This window comes from Camelus dromedarius, unplaced genomic scaffold, assembly GCF_036321535.1.
Source record: "Camelus dromedarius isolate mCamDro1 unplaced genomic scaffold, mCamDro1.pat HAP1_SCAFFOLD_180, whole genome shotgun sequence".
In the NCBI taxonomy this organism is placed as follows: Eukaryota; Metazoa; Chordata; class Mammalia; order Artiodactyla; family Camelidae; genus Camelus; species Camelus dromedarius.
Window position 1 is genome coordinate 264,268 of NW_026989839.1, and position 21,966 is coordinate 286,233.

Here is a 21,966-nt window from a genome sequence, read left to right on the forward strand (position 1 = left end):
TTGGATGTGCACAGGGGGACACTCAGATTTCACGTCCGGGCTCTGCCTATAACCTCCATGCAAACAGCTGCCCTTTAGTCTCTCTGTGAGTCCTGGGTATCTGAAATCCGGGGAGAGCCTGTGCAGGCACTAGAAATGGGTCAGGGGCTGCTGAGGCAGGGCATTCGGGGTCCTGGTTTTCTAGAGCACGGGGTGGAGCAAATGACCATGTCCCCTTAGTCCTGCTGACGCCACCCGATGGAGGGAGTGGCCAGAGAAAGTATCAGGGCCAGGGGGACAGTCTACAGTGCAGGACCGAGGGCAGCGTGTCCCCTTGCAGGGGTCTAAAGCGAGAAGCCCTAAGGAAAGTTCTGAGGAGGCTGTAATGTATCATCATTCCCATTAATTAAAAAAAACAAAAGCTTACCACAGGCGTGCGTGGGATGGGTTTTGTTCTAACAAGGGAATGCACTTGCCAATGTCTGGCCATAGAGGGCTGGTGGGCTTGCCAGGTTGACGAGGAACTGAGAGGCCGTTATTCTCCACTGGGTCTAAACACTGCCTGAATTCCTCCAGGTGACACTTAAATGCAGTGAGACATGGAACCCTCTCAAGTTGTTAAAATATTCATGGTGAGCCATTCAACTCTCTCCTCATTCTTGGCTACGAAAGCACGATAAACACAGGTGGGAATCTCATCAGCCTGTTGGTTGGTTCACTGTCCATCTGGCGCCCCCTCTTGTAGGAGGCTTTATCACATCACCCAGGGCTGACCCATCTCAGGATCACAGCTGATTTTCTGCAGGTGGCATCACTTGCTGGTGACACGAAGGAGACATGTTAGCCACCTCCCAAACACTGAGGCTTCTCCTGGGAGGAGCCTGCAGACCACCAGTCCAGCCTCTGCACAATGATGCTCCTCAGTGTCACTCCCGGCTTGCTGCCCTGGCCTCTAACTCTGGCCAGAACCTCGCTGGATTGTCGATAAATGTCAGCCATGCACCACGTCTAAGCTTCACGTCCAGATGAGACCATGGTTCTTCTTTACTTCCCATCGATGGATTGTTTGATCTTTGTGTAATCGTGTCGGCAGGAAGGCCAGTACCGCCCTCTTGAGGTCTCCCCGTACCGCCTCTCTCTGTAACTGTCCTAGCGCCCCAGGGGATCGGGTCTGAAGCCTGGCACTCAGACACGAGGATGACAGCTGGAGAGACAGGAATCCACTCCTGCTGTGGCTTCTACTGAGGCTCGATGTGGCCATACAAATGGATCCCACAGGCCCTGACTTCACTTGACTCACTGCAGGGATGCTCCCACACTGCCCCGTTCCACCCAGAGACCGAGGGCTTTCTGCTTGTTCCCGAAAGCCCCACCCCCGAGGGTCACTGGGTCCAGTGGAGCGTCCAGCCTGGTTCCCCGCCAGCCCTTAGGGCTTTGGTGGGGCCTGGAACATCAACTACCCTCCCCTTAGGGGCCCGTTTGTCCTTTCCAGCCAACAGACCTAGGTCATAAGCACTTTAACTCACCTGAGGGTGTTTTCCTCACTTCAGGGGCAGTGAGGACGGGGCTTCTTCACACTCCAAGTGCCCCCGGTCTGGATGCAGACAGTCTGGCTCTCCCCCAAGTCCTGCAGTTCCCGGCCACACCTGCTGCTGGTCACATTCTGTGCTGTGTTCTCTTCCAGGACAAGAGGTGCACTCTGCCCCCAACCCCGCCCCCACCAGCGGTGGCAGAGTCGGCGGACAGGCAGGTGAGCTTGGGCCTGAGACAGTGCCCGCAAATCAGTGCCCCAGAGGCCGCTGGTGACTAGAGGGACCACGCGGCAGAAGCCAGCATGGGAAGGGAGGAGGATGAAGGTTCAGGATAAGGAGATGAAAGGGGGAACGGATAGCACTGTGAGTACCTCGACCATGAAAGGGAAGAGAAAAGACAGTGACAGCTGGAGCGGTGTCGGTGTTAAAAGCTGAGGGCTTTTTATTTAAATTTTATTAATTACCAATATATATTGATAGATTTCTTATTTTATTAAAGATTATGTGCCATGTCATATAACAAGATATAGAATGATATTATTTATTAAATAATACATAATAGAAGATATACTAGCATATTATGTTCTGTTTATTTATTAGCAGATAGTATATAATATATATGTAGGTGTTTATATACATAACATATAATTCATGCATCTATGTAATATATAACCCATAACAAATAATGTAAGATTATGATTAATATATAATATAACAAGATTACATAACAATTATGATGTAATATTACCCATTGTATGTCTTGGTTCATGACACATTCTCATCATAGGTGCCTGTCAGAGGTATTTATGTATTAAAATTAATATTAGAAGACACAGTTATGAACATATCACCCAGCATCATAACAGGAATATTGACAGAGTCATACTGTGTCCTCTTTCCCTATCCTGTACTTGGCCTCTTCTCATAGGAAATAACCATCATCCTGAATCCTGGCTTACCCTTCTCTTGTGTTATTTTCACACACACAATATTTAAGATCAGTTAAAACAAATGAACTGCAGGTACATGCAATGAAATGGATGAATCATACACTCTATGTTAAATTGAAAAAGTAAGCCCTAGAAGGTGGCCTATAGGGTGCTATGCTTTTAACTGTGTATATATATGACAACTAAACTCACTAAATTAAGAACAACTACAGTTAGAGTCCAGGTGGGAGAGAGACAGATAAAATTTGAGGTGAGCATATTTGCTGCAGGTGAGCGAGATCCTTTCCAGTAACATGTCATTCTCTCTGAAGCAGGAGGCAAGGCCATCTGCTGGGAGTCAGGGAAGAGGCAGAGGGAAGCTTCAAGGTGTGCAAAGAGCAGAGAACGTTAACACCACTGAGTGATAAGTGGGGAAATGTGCTCACTAGAGAAATCCTGGAGGATTTCCTGGCAGCGGCAACATGGTGGGAATTGATTTGTAGTCTTAGAAACCTGTGCTGGGAGAGCCTGCGGCCTGCAGGCTCAGAAAAAGTAGAGCTGGGTGAACCGAGATGGAAGTCGGCCTGGTGAGGAACTGAAAAGTTCAAGGCTCAAGGGGGTTTTTTTTCTCACAAAGAGAGTGCTGACTGTGGATGCAGAGCTGGAAGGTGGGGAAGTGGAAGTAAGAGGAACGTGGACAGGCAGGAAAGCAGAGTCAGTGCATGATGCCCCAGTGAGGGTGAAGGAGTGCCAGGGAGGCTGGAGGAGAAGCAGCTTGACGGCTAGAGGTGGGCACTTAAAGGAGAGTGCAAGGAACTTGGGTGGAGACACGCCCGGGTATGAGCCCGGGGGGAGGGTGAATGGGGGGTGGCTGGCTCAGGCTGACGGAGAATGAGACCCTAAAATGACCACACTGGGTGGAGGAGGGAGAATGAACTTTGACGTCTTGATGGTAGGAGGCGAGGCAATACAGAGCTGGTGGTCCAGGTGCTCCTGACTGAGGCAGATGAGCAGGGAGGCCAGGGTGGCAGGCACTGATAGGAAAGGATCCGTGTTTTCCAGGTGCTCCCACGAGGGGAGGAGCAATCATCTGAAGGTGGAAAGTGAGCACAAGGAGGCCAACCCAGGCTCCTGGTCAAACTGGGGTTGTGAGGGGGCAAAGTGTCAACTCCAGAGATGGTTACCCAGGAAGCAGGGACCACGGGTGAAGTGAGGGGACACTCAGAGAAGAGAGGGAGAAGAGTCTTCTGGGTTTAGGGGGAAGAGAGGCCCCAGGACAAAGGAGCACAGAGGCACAGTGATGAGGATGGGCTGGCTCTATGGTGACAATGAAGGGATGGCTGGATCTTTGTCCTGAGGGCTTAGGTTGGGGGGACTACTGGCCTCATGAGGATCCCCTCTCAGCAGCCTGGAGAGACGCTCCCGCTCCTGAGGGCTGTGTGGCCACCACTGTTCCCGGAGGGGCACTGCCTCCATCTTTTCTTATCAGACTTTCCTGCCCAGCCCCCTACTGCCAGCGAGGGAGCCTGGGCCTCGAAGCTGCTTCCCGTGGAGGGACACAGGCTCCTCGGAGAAGCAGGCTGATCTTACTTTTCTCCATAACCCAGAGCCTAGCAAAGCGCCAGCCCATGTGTGGGCCATGTAGGGGCTCGGATACTTACTATACTAACTCAAAGCAGTAGAATTGCAGAGCTGGAGGAAGTGACCACTGAGCTCACAGAGTTCACTGCCCACACCCCCATTCTACAGATGAGGAATCAGAGACCAAGCGGTGAAGCAGCCTTGGCCAAGGTCACGCTGCTCTTAAATGCTGGCCTGTGTCGGGCATGCCAAGTGATGTGCTGCAGTGAAGGGGCTGAGAGGGGGCTCTGGGGCCAGACATCTTGGGTTCAATTCCCAGCTCTGCCATTTATTAGCCGTGTGATTAATGAATGTCCTTACCTTTAAAGTGGAACTCATAGTGGTGCGAACTCATTGGGTTGTCATGAACACAGCGTTCATGGTACAGCAGGACAGAGTTCTGTAAGGGTTTGCTATTGCTTTGGTTACTATTATTATCACCAATTGAACCCTGAAATGAAGAACAAAGGCAGCAAGAATTTTCATTTTAAAGGATTTTAAAATCCTCTGATGAATGCTTCATTTCATCTATTCAAGTTTGCATTTGACACTTATTAACACCTACACAATGGATGACTTTTGAGGCACTCTTGCTTCATGTCTTTAATTCTCACTAATGACACAGGCTATTTAACAGGCAGCAGTTTCTTTTCCAGGAAGAGGGACAAAAGGTTAAAATGTCTCAGTGCCTCTCAGTCCCAAGTGAGTTGGTTGTGACCTGTCAACCCAGCTTTGGGGAAGTGCCCGCTCCCCCTGGGCTCGCTGAGCTGCCCCGCAGCCTCGGGGGTGCCGTACCCCCACACGAATCCAGTCTCTTGGTTCCTATCTTTGCTTCAGATCCCTCAAGGACTGCCCATGCCCCAGGGCCCCATCTGCCCCACCAGCCTCGCCTGCTGGAATCCAGGACACTATCCTGGGTCTCAACCATCCTCTGTTCATATGACCGCCCCACTACTCTACACTTTGTCCTTCAAGTGTGGGCTCCTGTGGCTCGCCACACAGCAGGGGTCTCCCCGTCCTCCACGTTGGGTAACTGCATTGTCCTGCACAGTGCCTAGTGAACACGTGTGGAGGCAGGAAGAATACAGAACAACAGGTGCTCAGAGGGGCTGCCTTTCCCACTGCAGGGACCCTAGAGAGCTTTCTCCCAGCTGGTTATTCACAGGCGCTGAAGCTGTGGAATCTCGATCTCACCAATTTAAAGGGCACCATCACTAATTACAAAAGCAATCATTTCTTCAGTAGCCAAAGGAGAAAAGACTTTGTTCCCCACCTCCAACTTTTTTCCTCCACCTTCAGATGTTTCTCATCTCTGGACTAGGGTAGAAAGCAACTCAAAGAATATTATTTTTCAACGTATTTTCCCACTCTGAAAATTGCTTTCCCAGAACCGATGAAGGCTAGAATGGACTTAGCTTTCCTGGACCGAGTATTCAGAGGCCTGGGGTGGAAAGGGGAGATAACTCAGCAATATTGAACCTAACAGAGACATTACAATGTTCTATTCTAAACAGAAAGGAAGCACGGTGCTGTAGAAACAGGAAAACCATAGTTGGAAATGCAATAAAGAGTTACAAGAGAATAAACATAAAGATGTAAAAATGAAAAAGGATATCAAAATAAAAAAAGGTGGGAATGGGAGAGGGGAACAAGAAAATATAGATATTTTTCTTTCTTTTTTTTTCTTCATTATACTTAGGATGTGTTGGAGCCTACACGATTATCAGTCTAAAGAAAATAGATATAGTAATGGGTTGATATATTTGAAGAATAAGGGAACCACAAATCAAAAGCATACAATACAGTCACAAAAAAACCAAAAAGAAACAAACTCAAAATGGCTTAAAGACTTAAATATTAGACAAGACACTAAAAACTTCTCTCAAGAAAACATAGGCAAAACATTATTTGACATACATCTCAGCAATGTTTTCGTAGGGCAATCTAAGCAACCCAAGCAACAGAAATAAAAGCCAAAATAAATAAATGAGACCTAATTAAACTTATAAACTTTTGCACAGCAATAGAAACCATAAGTAAAACTAAAAGACAACCTATGGAATGGGAGAAAATATTTGCAAAAGATGAGACTGACAATGGCTTAATTTCTAGACTATATAAATTGTTCATACAACTTAATAAGAAAAAATAAACAACCAAATCCAAAAATGTGCAGAACAACTAAACAAGCAATTCTCCAATGAAGACACACAAATGGCCAATAGGCATATAAAAAAATGCTCAGTATCGCTCAATTATCAGAGAATTGCAGCTCAAAACTACAATGTTATCATCTCACACCAGTCAGAATGGCCATCATTCAAAAGTCCACAAACCATAAATGCCGGAGAGGCTGTGGAGAAATGGAAACCCTCCTACATTGTTGGTGGGAATGTAGTTTGGAGCAGCCACTGTGGAAAACAGTATGGAGATTCCTCAAAAGACAAAAAAAAAAAAAAAAAAGACTTATTACCTAGTCCAGCAATCCTGCTCCTGGGCATATATCCAGAGGGAACCTTCATTCCAAAAGATACCTGCACCCCAATGTTCACAGGAGCACTCTTTAAAATGGCCAAGACATAGAAGCAAACTAAACGTCCACTGACAGATGACTGGGTAAAGATGTGGTATTTAGATATAACAGAATATTACTCAGTCATAACAAAGAAGGAAATAAAGCCATTTACAGCAACTTGGATGGAACTGGAGATTATCTCACTAAGTGAAATAAGTCAGACAAAGACAAGTATAATATGATATCATTTATATGTGGAATTTTAAAAAAAATTATACAAATGAACTTATTTATAAAACAAAAACAGACTCACAGACTTATAAAACAAACTTAGGAGTTTGGGATTAACAGATACAAATTACTATATGTAAAACAGACAAATGACAAGGATTCACTGTAGAACACAGGGAACAGTATTCAGTATGTTCCAACCTATAATGGAAAAGAACCTGAAAAAGAATAGACTATGTATATTTACAACTGAATCACTATGCTGTATACCTGAAACTAACAAAACAGCACAGGGAGTGAGTCCTTCTGGGACAAGGCCTCTGTGGCAGTGGCCTCCTTGTCACCGCTCCATCTCACCAGGAGGCCAGGGTTTTCAGAGCTGAGCGGACATAGAGCTCATACACTTCAAATTGATTTCCTGAAAAAACTATGGAAAAACCAAATTCACCTGCAGTGTGGGAAACATGAGCAGGGCCACTAAGCAGACCGACAAACCCAAAGTAAGATGGCCCGTTGTTCAGAACGGAAACAGAAAAACGACCACCTGACCCCAGTTAAATTACCACCTCACCTGCAATGAACTGCTCGTACTCAATGTCAGGGATGTTTCTGTTGAGACTTGGGAGGTCAAAGGAGTCGGACCAGGGATCGGGGCTCTGCCAGTGGTAGAGGTGGCCCCAAGGGAATAGCACCAGTACCGGCTCCTCCATCTTCAGCAGGGTCTTCAGGAGGAAGGCAATGTGGATGCAGATGTTCCTACGGAGGCTGAAGCCCTCTGGATTGTTGACGTCACACAGAAGGTACCTGGCAGGGAGCAAAGGAGAGCGGGTCATCAGGGCCAGGCCTCTGCACAGGAATCCCGGCTTAGATAGAACAGATACAACGGGAATCCCTGCACAGCCCATGGCCTACAATCCAGACACATTCAGCAGCTTCTGGTTTGTAAAGTGGAGGCACTGCCCACCCATCTCCATGTGGCCAATTACTTCAAGTCCGGGAGCAGTTATGGAAGACATCTTGGCATCCGTCTAACACCACTAAGCACCTGACTAGCAACTGAGAACCAGTTCTCCAGGGGCTCTCAAACTTCTTGTTCTACAGAACCCTATACACTCTTAACAATTACTGAGAACTCCAAAAGGCTGCTATTTATGTGAGTTTAATCTATCAATATTTTCTGTGTTAGAAGTTAAATAAGAAGTTAGAAAAAGTGTATGAATTCACTTAAAAATATTAACAATCTACTGTATGTTACCATTAATACTCTTAAATAAAATATAATTCTATTTTTCAAAAGAAAAATCATTAGTGAGAAGAATAGCAGTGATGTTAATTTCTGCAAATCTCTTTTGGACTGGTGAGAGCTGAATTCTCCTATCTGCCTCTGCATTCCCTATTTTGTGATATCACAGGCCAGGTTTTCCCTGGAAAACCCCACAGGAACTCAGGAGAGCAAAAGTGTGCAAAAGGCAGGTGACATCCCGGCGTTTCTATGAAAATGGTCTTGCACCTCAGGGGCCTTGGATACACTTTGATAACTGCTGCCCTATCCAAGGCGAGACTCTTCTACACAAGAGCCAGGCAAGGGTCCTGGATTCTGTAATGAGTTACCGCCACCACACCCCTCCCTTCTCTGTGTGTTTCTCACAAGCTCCATTACTGCAGATGAGGATGTAATCCTCAACTGGGGCCTCTAATCCCAGAAGACTGCTAACTTCAAGAGGGAGGGTCCCATCTACCATCCCTACACCCCGCATAGTTTATTTTGAGTCAAGCCCTAGATAACTGCTTATCGGCACTGACCCTTGTGTCTTATTCCTGAGGTTGACTGAAGGAACCAACATCTGGATGGAACTGAAATTTCCCTGCAGATAAACAAGGCTGATAAACCACCTCATTCCAACATCTGACTCTGGGGCTCTTCAAAACCCGGGTAAGGACCTGCTTCATGTAAGAGGGGTCCTCCGCCTGCCCGTCCCGGTGGGTTCTGGGAGGCTGCGGCCACCAAGGGCGACCCAGACTCGCGGCCCCAGCCCCAGGGCCTGAGAGTGAGGAAAGCTTGAGGCTGTGCCCAAGCCCTGCCCCGCCCCGCCCCAACACGCTCCCCGGCACCACAGCCCTCCTCGGCCACCACCCCAACACCGATCCCACCCTGGTTCATGTCCACCGGCCCCGCCGACTGCGCGGATGTACGTTTACCATCTGTGAGACGCCGCCCCAGAAAAGATGTCGGCCGCCTACTGACCAGGCCAGAACTAGTCGCCCGGCCGAGCAAGCCGCCATCCCCAGCAGCAAACACCGCCATGGTCCCGGGCAGCTGCACACTTCCGGAGCCCGCTGCACGCCCCAGAAGCTCAGGCCAGCCCGCGCGGAGCGCGGCGCCTGTAACCATGGCAACGCCGCAGGGCCATCCTCTAGCGCTTGCGTCGTGTGTCTTCCCGAGTCTAGATGTGCGAGGGCAGAACTTGCGGAGCCAATGAGAGCCAGGGCGCGGCCAGGACGGAGGTGGGGGAGGCTTATGTGGCAGCCGGGCGGGGCCGGGGCGGGCGGGGCCGCGCGGAATTCCTGACCTGCAGGTTGCGCCGGGCGGAGGCTGGGGCGGTGCTTCCACCTGTGGGCGGGGCAGCGGGGCAGCAGGGCAGCGGGACGGGGACACCCTCACCAGTCCCTGTGTGGGGATCAGCCTGGGATCCGTGGCCTCCGCTTGCACCGGACGTGGACCCAGTCTACCAGTGGGCAAGATAGAGGACTGAGCCCAGGCACACAAGGCTGGCCAGGTAGGGCACCTGAAGTGCAGATCCGCCAGGCCCGCTGCCGGCCTTGAATACGCGCTGCTAGGCAGTTTCCAAGAAGACGGGATCTGTCATAAGAGGGGAGGTAGGGCTGGGGTGCCAGATGCCGTGTTCGGTGCAGTCTGACAGGAGAGCCATGGTGAGAGGAGGCAGAGCGGCCCCTGTGTCGGCGGGGCTAAGAGTTTGGGGTATAGGGTGGGGGTGGTGTGTGCCTTGCTCTGTGGTCTCCCCAAGAACCCTCACTCCAGAGCAAGGGCCTCTGCTCCCCCCACCCCTCACTGCACTCCCTGCCTTCCCCAGCACCACCTGGGGTGTGGTCATGTCGGGGCAGGGAAGGCCCAGGCAAGGGACTCATTCAGGGACAGGGGCCAATCTGCAGGGATGCTGGACCTGACAGCGATGTGGTGCTTCGGAACTCCCCTGGGATGGGTTTCTAACCAGTGGGATGGAAGGGCCTCTCCTTCCTGGGGTGCAGTTGGGGGAAATAGATCCATCATGAATGTCAGCCCTGAAAATGGAGGCCGCGCTACATCCATTCCTGGAAAGAAAAATCAGGCCCCTCCAGCCCAGGTGACTCAGAAAGTCATTCAGCAATGTTTGGGGTCCCCAGTTTAGGGTTTCAACTAGAGCTGAGCTGCTCAGGAGGCCAGATCTCTGTCCGTGGCTCCAGGAGTAGGCTTTCTGCTGGGGGACAGGATCCTCACAAACACCTGCTTCTTTGTGGGTCACTCCCCTCTGACAAGCTGGGAGGCAGGGTGCAGTTGTGGGAAATCGTGTTTCCATGAGGAGAGGGCCACCAAGTGGTGGGGGCACAGGAGACAGTGTGAAAGAGTCCCGCGGCATTTCTGGAATCAAAAAACTGGCAAATATGAAACAGTGCATAATTTGTTTTATTGAACAGGCTGCTTATGTACGTTTGGATGGCCAGGTTCAAGGACTCTGCATCCCTCCAGGACAATAGCCTCAAGAGAAGAACAGAGCAGGAGGAGATATGGGGTTTCTCCCAGGAATGAGGCAGAACAGGGATTTCTGCAGATTTGCAAGGAGACCCCGACCACTGAGCACGGGGTTACAACCCCACGTGACCCCTGTCGTGTTTGGCTTGGGCTCTGGGTCTGGCCTGATCATGTATTCTTCCAGCTGAGTTCCAGAAACTCAGAGGGTAGACTTAGAGAGGCTGCGTTTGGAACCCGGTGTGGAGACGGAGGGTCGTTTATCCTGAGTCCCTTCAGCCTAATCACTGTAGCTCAGTTCCAACACCACCCAGGCCCCCAGGGTGGCCGTGGAGGGAGAGCAAGCCTGGCAGGTGACCCAGGGGTCCCACTGCTGTTCCCCTCCTTTATCTTTGTTCCCTTTCATCCCGGAAGGTGTGATTGTCACATGTCATGGTGACAAGCCATCTCTCCTCTGTCAGGTGGGGTCCCCACCCCCACTCAGCCTTCTCTCTGCATGGATGCTGAAGGACCAGGCTCACTTGAAGTTCTGAGCTTGAGCAGTAAGGTGGAAACAAAGAAACCAATGGAAACAAAGAAATAAATCATTGTGGTAAATCTCCCCACCACAGAGAAGCTGCCCTGAGTGGAAGGGAGGTTGTGGGCATGCCCATTTGTTTCCTGTCTCCCAGTGCTCTTCGCTTTCTTATTGCAGACCTGCATGGTTACAACAAAATGATCTGCAAAACTGAATATATTTACTCTCTGGCTTTTACAGAAAAGGCTGACCAGCCTCTGGTTCCCGTACCGGTCAAATGATAGGAGTACCTTTCCAGTTTGGAAACATCTGGGCAGGCCCAGGTTTGCAAAATTCTTTAAGAGTAGTTATGGAGTTTTGCTTCTAAACATTTTTACGGCTGTATACTTAAATGTGGTTGTGCTGTGTAATTCTGAGCCAGGATTTTCTCAAACTGTTTCTCATTTCTTATACCAGACACCCCTAAATTCCAAGGGGAATGGGATGTTAAGCAAGCCATGTAGTTTAGGAAAAAGATACAGATTTCATTTCCATTTAAGCATCGATGTATCTCCATCCTAGGCAGTATCGGGTCTGTGGTATTGATAGGGGAACTAAATAGCAACCAATTTTATAGAAAATAGTGGGTAATTGGGTACACAAGTTCTTCTTTTCAACATTTTTGTAGTGTTTGCAGTTTAAGATGACCATTCCTGAGAAACAGGCAGCCTCTTAGAATGAAATAGCATTTTCCCTGAACCATACTCAATTTTTATTTCGTAGACAGCCGGAAGGACAATCACACATCCAACAATTGGGGACCTCAAAGATAAAATGTAACTTTCTGAGAGCACAATCCCCCCGTCTCCCTCTGCTCTTTTCACTGTCCCATTGTCCCTGAAGGCTCTTTCGTATCTTCTGCTCATGACTCCAGTAACTCTTCCTCCTCTTTCCTCAGCTGGTAAGTTTACTTTTCTACTTTAACCAAGCAAACTGAAGCCAACAGAAGAGAACTTTCACCAGCAACTCCTAGCACATCCGCTCACCTTCTGATGTCTGTGACCTCACTCTCGCTTCCCCACCTCTTATTACAGGTGACATCAAATGCCATATCATCCAAAAGTCGCCAGGGGGCCCATCCATCCAATCTCCGGGCTGTCACTCCCACATGCATCCTCTCTGTCACTACCTCATCTATTTTGTTCTCCTGCTAGTTGGCTCCCATCAGTATATAAAAGTCCATCCTCTTAAAAGAAACAAACAGCACTCCTTGACCCTAATTCGCCCCCACCAATTGCCACCCCATGTCTTTGCAGCAAATCTTCAATGAGTAGTTTAAACTCACTGTCTACATATTTTCTTGAGCCATCCCCTTTTGCACCCACTCTGGCTTTTCCCCTGATCCCTCGCTCTATGGAAACTTCTCTGTCAAGGCCATCAGTGACCCCACGTTGCTAAATATAGTGGTCAGTTTTTAGTCTTCATCATGCTTGGCCCTTTGGCAGCATTTGACCCAGCTCTTCCATCCCTCCTCCCCCGTGTTCCTGCTTTACTTGACCTCCAGCCTATCGCTCTGCTTTCGATCTTCTGGCTGGTCTTTTGCCAACGTCTCCTCTTTTTTTCCAAACATTTACTGCGAATGTGCCCCGGAGTTGGGTCCTGGGTCTGTCCTCTATCTCTCTGCTATAACTTTGGTGGAAGCAACCAGACTTGGAAATTGACATGCCATCAATTTCTCGATTTGTCCAAACTCCCTGATTCGCCCTTTCCATTTGGAACTCTCTCCCTGATACTCATAATCTTTTTCTTTCATTCATCTTGCTTTCACATTCATACATATGTTCTACTGTGTAAATTACTTTTCCAAATTTTGAATCAGTCCATACATATCATGTGAAATGCTCAGATCTCTATTATTACCACTAAGATGCTTATTCTACCTTAGAACCTTTCTGCATTTCTGTATTTATGTCAATAAAGTGAATAGTATTTCTACAAGCCTCATAGTTAAACAGTGTGTTTGTTTGGGGCTACTATGTAACATGGAATAATGATACATCAACATAGTCCTTTTTCATTTAATTTTATGTAACACCAAGATGAGGTTTTTGCACTGAAGACTGTTTCATTGAAATTTTACCTACGTTATGGACAGTCAGTTTATGTGAAAGCCCTCATTTCTCCCCTTTTCTGATATATTTTCCATTTGGCTATTATAACATATACCTTGGCATGAAATAAAATTCCAAATGCATTCACATAATAAAATTAATACATTTAAATTATATTTTTTAATGTTAAAAAGAAAGAAAAAAAAAAAACCCAGACTCCTCTACCTATTAGGCATTTCTGTGGAAATATCTAATAGACTCCTTAATCATGACATTGAAGAACTGAGCTGATTCCAGCCCCTTTCCACCTGCTCAGCCCCATCTTGTCCCATCCCCTGTGGATGGAGAGGACATCCATCTAATTTTCCAGGTCCAGATGTTGGAGCCATGTTCTTTCTCTCTCTTTCTCTTACACACACACAGACAGCAAATCCAGCTTGTTAGAAAATTCTGGCTACTCTGAATTCATTAACCACCTACTCCATGTTCCCCACCCTCCTAGGAGCCACCTTCAACCCCTTCTTGGACACCAAATAGCCTCCTTCTTCCATCTTTGCTTTTCTACAATCTCATCCACACAGAGTCAGAGGGAGCCTATAAAAGCATACATTGAGGGGGTGGGTGTAGCTCAGTGATAAAGTGCATGTTTAGCATGCATGAGATCCTGGGTTCAAACCACAGCACCTTCACTAAAATAAATAAATTAACCTCCTCCCAAGAAAACCCAAAACAAAAGCATAAATTGGACATCACTCATCCCATCAAAACTCACTAAAAGGGTCAACATTCCATTAGGAGCCAAATTCGTCCCAAAGTCTTCCAGGACCCGGCCTGCTCTGCCTCTCCGCCCACACTCTCCCCATCACTCTGGGGGCCTCTGTCTCCGGCTCTTCCTTCTTCCTCCGGATCTATTCTGCTTCAAGTTCATTACTCCTTGAGATCTGCCAGGATTGCCTTATTCCCTCCTGCATGCCTCCCACCCCACCACCATCACCTGAGTTTGCTCATATCACTCTTATTTTTCCCCAAGCTCTTGCTACCCCCATCATGTTGCCTGTTTTCTCTGCTAAAACTCTGAGCCCCCAGTGATGGGGAGTCGTGTCTATTTTGTTGACTAACAAAGACCAAGAGCCTTGGGAACGGGTATAATTACTAGATTCCCATAAGTAGTAGGAGCTTATACAGATTTGCTGAATGAATGCAGAGGTCCTGGTCCAATTCGATGGAGCACTTCTGTGTCCTGCTCAAAGATTAACTCTCCTTTCCTCCTGAGAGGGTGTGACCACTTCCTTGGTGATCAAAGGCAAGATCTATTTTCTTTATGCTGTTAACCTTAGGCGGGGAGACTGGGGGATCTTCATTTATATTTTAAAATTTGATTCACTCTGCAGTTTGTCTCCTGTCTATGTATCCTTTTGAGAAACCGTTTATGAGTGATCATTCTTCCAACAGATTGAACAGGATCCAGGGGGAAGTACCAAGCCTGTCCCATCGGCCATCCTGTGTGTCATGTCCTGTGACCCAGTGGATGCTCAGCAAGTAAGTGAACCAACAGGAGTGAGTGAAGTGATTGGAACAACTCATTATTGTGGTGGCTGCACTCTGTCCGATGCCTTGAGATTTGGGGAAGGGTTTACAACTGCGGAGGCGAGATGTCAGGTCCTCTGTGCTCTTCCTGAGTGCCCTGGCCTTACCCATTCCCCCAGCCCCCTCTGGGCAGCCAAGCCCAGGAGCTGGGCCCCCGGCGATTGTGCTGATCAATAATCCACCTCACCCAAAGTCCGGGGGTAAGAGCGGCCAGCACAACTGGTTGTAGACTCTGAAGTCAGGTCCTTGGAGGAATTCCTCACTGAACAATGTTTTGGACCTTTTATTATTCTCTATAGCCTCCAGCTGAAGAAAAAGATTGCCTTAGGTACATGAAAGGTGAGGACACCTACTATCCGCATGGAGCCCAGGTGGGGCTGGGAGTCTGCTGTTTGTACAGCCGGTGGGCTCGTGTTGCTTTGGGCATCCCTGTGCCTGAATTCCTGCAGTACACTCGGTGGTAAGAACGGGGGTGCCTGGCAGGGAGGGAAGCGGGTCGGGGGACTACACAGCTGGGGAGACGTTAACCTGGGGTGAGCGGGAGCCGGCTGATGCATGGAATCTCGGTGCAGGGAACTCTCCAAACTCAGAGAGGTTCCCACTCCCGCAGGGTCCCTTTGATCAGGGTGCTAGGCTGTCAGCACTGCAGGGTCCCTGTGAGTATCATGGTGCCTTCAGGCAGTGGGAAGTGAGGGGTCCAGTGGCAATTAAATTAACTGTGCACCCAAAGCCAACCCCCGTCTATTTCAGCCTGTTTCCTATCTGGAAAACTGGAATGATGTTAACCATCCCGCAGGTTTGTTGATGGGCTGGGACACACTAGACAGCCAGGAGCTGGAATTCCTCTGTGCCCTGATTGTTAACCTTCCTTCACACTATTTTCTCTCACAAGTTCAGTCTCTCTGTCTCTCTCTCATTCACTTGTAACTTTCTCTCCTGCTCTGGTTTCATTTGATTCCCACCCTCCTCCCAATCCCCAGATGAGTGAAATTAATTTCTGTGTGTCAGTTCCAAATTCCCGGGAAAGATGCTCTGTCCCCTCTGGATTGGTTGTCCAACCCATCAGTTGCAGTCAGAGGAGTGAGTCCCTCTGTGACCAGAGGAGGGTCTCTGCCCAGCCCCCCAGCCACCACTGTGGGAGCACATAGCTCTCCGAGGAGGAGGTACTGGCTGTGACTTGGTGTCACTAAGTGTGAATTTATCTCTCCTCTTGCGCCACCTCCATCCTCCTAAACAAAGATGTAAATTAAACACTCCCGAGATTTGTGTCATGGAACACTCAGGGTGGGGGCTAAGAGGGCTGGATTCCCTGCTGAGTGTAAGGGGCTACAGTGATCCCCCAACGAGAGCCTGTAAAGGAAACAGCACCGGCCCCACCGGACACTTAGGGTGCTGAGTCTGCGTGACATTGAGCCAGGCTTCTGACCACAGCTCAGGGGTCTGGTCTGACCGGTTAGTCTTTGAAACCAACCAGCTTTGGATTCCTCAATCCCTCCCTGAGGTTTTACCTGAACCACGAGCTTCTGTATCTCTGAAGACAGATGATGAGACCCTTCACTTAAGGCATTTGCACAGCCCTGTGCGGGAATTTGTGCTGCACGGTCTGCCCGGCGAGCTGACCAAAGTTCGTATTTTACTGATCTTAGAAATAGTCTGGTTTCCTGATGCACTGTTTCACTGAACAAGCAACAGAAGCCACCTCTGGCTGATAAAAGCCAAAAAGGGACTTAATGAAAAGATACTGGGAGGGTGCATGTAGTGGCCCAGACCAGAGCCGACCCGGGGTCCGTAGGAGATGTTGGGGAGCCCCAGGCACCAGGCTGCGCAGGGTGCTACTGGGCCCCCTGCTGTCCCAGCAGGGACCCCCCCTCCTCCTGACACTCCACCTCACTGCAGGTTCATGTCCCGGCAGAGCCAGGTCACACTGAATCCACCAGCACACACCTCAATGGGGGAGTTGGCCCCTTCTCAGCTGAGGGCGTGCCTGGTGTGGGGAGAGGCCCAGTTAGAGGAAGGCGGTTCCCCTACTGTTCCGAGTTAATGCGCAAGTCAGTGCCCATCACTCAGGAGAGCCGGGCTGGTCTGACCTCATTGTGGTGACTAGGCCGTCTGAGTTCACGTATTTATTTTTAGGTTGGAAGGCCCAAGAGGGAGAAAATGTGGAAGTTCTAGTACTTATTTTATATTTCCCATGTACCAGGTGCGGTAAGCAAGCCACTTCAGACAAGGCCCAGAGCAACCACGTTAATAGGCCACGGAGAAAGTCCTGCAGTCAGGCCTCTGCAGCCCTGAAACCCGTGTCCTCATCAGCTCCGTAGTTACCAGTGGAAGTTGTAGGGACTTATGGGACTGTGTGATCCTGTGGGGGCTTGGATGTATATGTTAAAATCCACATCTTCAGAAACTCGGCTAGAACCACAGCCACTGATTGTCTGCACGGAGGCAGAGGAGGGGAGAATTCCAGCCTCTGGTCCAGCTTGTGAGGAGCTCAGAAATTGCTCCTTCTGTCCTGAAAACAACACCAGAGCTGAGGGATCTGAAAACCCACTGCTCTTCTTAGATCCCGAAGAAAACTGAGGGGGAAAGCTGCTCCCAACCCAGAGAGGCAGCTGGGCAGGCTTGGAGAGTCACAGCTCCCAGGGCAGAACCCGCTTTTGTAAGAAACTCGGGGGAGGCAGATTTAACAGTTCCCTAAGGCCAGCTGGAGGCTCAGCGTGGGGAAGTCTGAGTGTGACAACTTCAGGGGGCCAGTCAGAGGTGGCCCCTGCTCTTTTTCATGCATTTTACTTCCAGGACAGTACCCTGTTCTCAGAGTGAAAATCATAGGAAAACTCCTCATGCTTCCTGCCAGGAAAGGATAAAATAGCTCTAATGAAATACACCCAGAACATTCTCTTCCATTGTGGGGGGTTGGGTTTATTTTTTTAAATGAGAAATTATTTTACCAGAGCCTAACCAGCCTGGGGGAAGGGAAATCATTTCTGTCTCACCCAAATTATGGTGAGGGGAAAGAGACACACTTGTGGAGGTCACAGCTCAGGGCACAGGCTCAATGAGAACTAATCACAGGAGTATAGATGCCCTGCTCTGTTCCGCTATCCCAACACCTTACCTCCATGTCAGTAGGGCCTCTGTGTAATAAAAGGAATAAAATTAAAAGAAGTTAATGTCTCAGGAGTGTCTAGGGAAAACCCAAAGACAGCGGGCGGATGAAAACAAGGACACACAGGCAGCTTTAGCCTCTCACACCAATGGCTGTAGCAAACTACACACAACCCATCCCAGTAGATAAACAGAAAACCTCACAGAAAAAACTTTATTTTGGTTCTCTTACCCAGTGCATTCCATGGTGCATCCTCACCTAGAATTGAGTGGAAGCAAGTCCATTTCAGAAGGGACATACCTGAAGAGGAATGGCTTTCCAGACTCTGAAGGGCAGAGAAACAGCAGCCTGGGTTAGAGAAAGGTGAGGGGTGGGGTAGGGGGTGGGCTGCCTTCTTCCCCAAATAAGGAACCTTCCTGAGGCCAGCACAGTGGGAGGGAGGGCCATGGGGTGGAAGCAGCCAGACTTCTTCCTGAGAACTGATGGGATGCCTCAAAGGGACCATTCAGGTGCCCATTCAGGTGTCTTGACGGTGGGAGCCAGTCGGTCTGCCTCAGAGCCCAGGACTGAGGTGGGTGCACAGCAGGCAGGTCTTACTTGGCCGGATCCATTTCACTTCTCCGAAGCCCTGTGTAAAACATGAAGCGTGAACGGCCTGGTGAGCACAGCTCTGCCCTCAAGACCGGTTTCTACTCCTCTCTTCCCAGAGAACAGCATCTCTGAGCCCGTCCTGGGTGACCTCACAGAGATCACTCTAGTGGCCCAGGCTAGTGACCGGGAACATGTACCTTCCTGCAGCCAACCACAGACGTCCACTGATGCATCTTATACTGGCAAATATGTGAGTTCCTGTGCATTGGTCTAACAGCAGAGACTCTGCCACAGGCCCAAGAGGTGGTGTGTGGGACATACAGGGGTGCAGGACTGTACGCAGTGCAAAGGTGTAAGTGGTGGCAGGGTTCAGGGGCTGTGGAGGGTGAAGGCAGTTCAGGGGTTGTGGGGGTGCAGGCAGTGCAGGGAGTGTCAGGGGTGCAGAGGTACAGGGAGTGTAGGGGTGCAGGGAGGTGCTCAGGCAAGTGCACATCCTCGCAGTCAGCCTGACTACGGGAGGCTAGTACAATGGTTTGGGGAGGCGGAGGCGGCGGCGGCGGCGGTTGGGAGGCTGCCAGGGCAAGCCGGTCGATTTCTTCTCTTCCCTGCAGCCTGGCCTGGGGGGGCCTTGGCCGCCGGAGATTCGCCAGATGTTGGACTCCAAGTAAGCTTGCTCCTGGGAGGTGGGGCGGTTAGGTCAGCAGGCGGGGGCAGCGGCAGGGGGGCGGAGCGGGGCTGCCCCTGGCGAACTGGTGGAATAGCTGCCTTCTCCCGGCTGCCGGGCCTGGGAGCGGCCTCTGCTGCCCCAGGTCGCCGGACACACCTGTCCCACTCAGCTTGCTGAGTGGGGAGTGGAGGCGGTGCCGTTAATGTGTGGGGACCACGGGGTTAGGGGGGCTGCCGCGGGGGAGCCGGTCAATTCGCTCCGCTCTCCACCGCGGCGGAGCCTGGGGGTGGCCTCCGCTGCCCTAGAGGCGGGACGCCGGTCTCCAGGTGAGCTTGGTCCTGGGAGGTGGGAGCAGCGGCGCCAGGGGTAGGGGGTCCTTTCCAGGGAGCTGCTCCATTTCTTCTCTCCTCCGCGGCCTGGCCTGGGGGCGACCTCTGCCGCCGGAGATTTCCCTGAGGTCCGACTCCAGGTAAGCTTGCTCCTGGGAGATGTGTGCGGTGCGGTCAGGGAGCTGGTAAGTTGGTGGCTGCGGGGATAGGGAGGCTGCCCCGGGGTAGCTTGTGTATTAGCTCCATGTCTGCACCGCATGGCCTGCAAACGGCCTCTGCTGCCCCAGGTCCCGGGACACCCCTGTCCCACTTAGCTAACTGGGGGCGGGAGGCAGGGTAGTCAGGGTGCAGGGGTGGCGGGTTTCGGGGGCCTGCAGCTGGGAAGCTGGCCCATTTGCTCCCATCTTCCCCGCGGCTTGTCCTGGGGGCGGTCTCTGTTGCCCTGGGTTACGGGACACGTGTATCCTAGTTGGCCTGACCCCGGGAGGCGGGCGTGGTACGTTGGGGGTGGTGGCAGCAGCGGCGGGTTTTCCCATGAAGCTGGTCCATTTGCTCCCATTTCCTCTCATGGTTTGCTCTGGGGGCGGTCACTGTTGCCCCAAGTTCACCGGACGTCCATCTCCAGGTCAGCCTGCTCCCTAGAGGAGGCCACCGAGAGGTCAGGGGGCAGGAGCGGTGGCTGATGTGGGGGATGGGGATGCCTTGGGGAGTTGGTGGATTGGCTCCCGTCTCCCTGATGGCCTGGTGTGGGAGTCGTCTCTCCTGCCCTAGATCACCAGACACACCTGTCCCATTCAGCCTGCTGGGAAGGGTCGCCCTGGACGGTGCCTTTAAGGTGCGAGGGTGGCAAAGGCGGAGGTAGAGGACCTGCAGCGCGGAGCTTGTCAATTTGCTCCCCTCTTCCCCGCGGCCAATCCTGGGGGTGTCCTCTGCTGCCCAAGAAGCAGGATGCCCGTCTCCAGGTCAGCTTGCTCCTGGGAGGCGGACGCGATGAGGTCGAGGGGCAGGGGCAGCCGGCCGTCGCAGCTTCCTAATGGGGCCACTTCTTCTCCTTTCCCCTGACCTGGCCTGGGGACGGCCTCTCCCGCCCAAGATTCGTCTGACACACCACACCAGGTCAGGTTGCTCCTGGGAGGTGGGCGCGGTGAGATCAGGGGGTGGGGAGGAGAGGGGTGCTGCCTATTGTGAGCTGGAGGATAACCTCCCATCTCTCTGGAGGCCTGACATGGGGGCGGACTCTGCCGCCCCTCGTTCCCAGGTCACACTTCTCAGGGTCATATTACCCCGGGGGTGCGTTAAGGTGCGGGGGTGGCGGGGTGATGTCGAAGGTATGGAGCCTGCTGCTTGGGAGCTGGTGGTTTAGCTCCCATCTCCCCAGCAGCTTGGCCTGGGGGCAGCCTCTGTTGCCCCAGGTTGCAAAGCACAGTTTCCCTGACAGCTTAGCCACCTGAGGTGGGCAGGATGTGCTGAGGGGGCAGAGGCAGCTGCCAAGGCAGCGACGGAGGGGGCTGTCCCAGGCCAGCTGGTCTATTTGTTCCCATCTCTACCTTTGCTGCCCTAGTTTTGCAGGACGTCCTTCTCCAGTTTTTCCTTCTCCTGGGAGGTTGGCGAAGTGCATGCAGCCCAAGGTCTGGGCTCTCCCCTGGGGAGGGGCAGAACTCTTTTGTTCTCCTTTGTCTTTATTCTTCAGCGAAGGGGTTACTGGACCCAATTCTTAATTCTGAGAAAGTGTAGCCTATGTTAAGGAAGAGCTGCTGGACAGTGTGTTTTCTAGGTGGGTTTTCACATCAGCTGATGCCCAAGGCAGGCAGGAAAGCTATTACTCAGAGCTCCTTAGTGTGGAGTTGGGGGGTGGCCCTGCTGTCCTCACCATACTTTTTAAAAATGTGTCACTCCCCTTTTATTCCTAGGTGACATTTTAGGTTATTGGGTCACAGATTCCTGGCACAATCATCCCTGTTCTCAAACATATTTTAAACTTGGATGAAGTGATAAGTAGGGGAAGAAGATGATTTGCTGAAAGGTAAGAATACTTAAATTTGCATTAAAGCTACATTCTGTCAATCTTTCTCAAATGATTTTTCTCGGATTCAAAATCCACGACCTAATGAATGTTGTACTCCTGTGTAAATCATTGATCTTCAGATCACATTTGTTAAATGGTCAATGAGATTTGTTAAGTAGATTATTCCTGAAAGGAAAAGCTCAGGCTTTTGAGAATTCCTTGTCTGATGTCACCCAGGCAGTCACAGTAGAAGACAGAACTGATATAAAAATCCCTCAGCTGCCTGAACTGCAAAGCTTCTGGGATTACTGATCCCTGAAATGCAGGTGACTCTTGATGATATTCTGGGGGGTGGTTTACATGATCAGATTCTTCCAGTCCTGTAAATGGGTTCCGTGGCCCCAGCCCTGGGAGAGCTGGTCATAAGGTCCATATCGTGAGGGGTGGGATGGGAAGGCAAGGTCTAAGAGCTGGCATCACTGAGATTCCACACTCGCTAAACACAGACCCCAGAGCCTAATTGTCG

The 21,966-nt window shown here is 50.5% G+C and overlaps 1 long non-coding RNA gene across 1 annotated transcript; it reads left to right on the top strand.

Moving 5' to 3' along the window:
* The first annotated feature begins 15,050 nt into the window (after positions 1–15,050).
* LOC135320894 (uncharacterized) lies at positions 15,051–18,658 on the top strand. The gene is made up of 3 exons (XR_010380238.1): positions 15,051–15,205; positions 18,084–18,211; positions 18,556–18,658. It is a non-coding gene; the product is annotated as an uncharacterized LOC135320894 (long non-coding RNA).
* Positions 18,659–21,966: the final 3,308 nt, after the last annotated feature.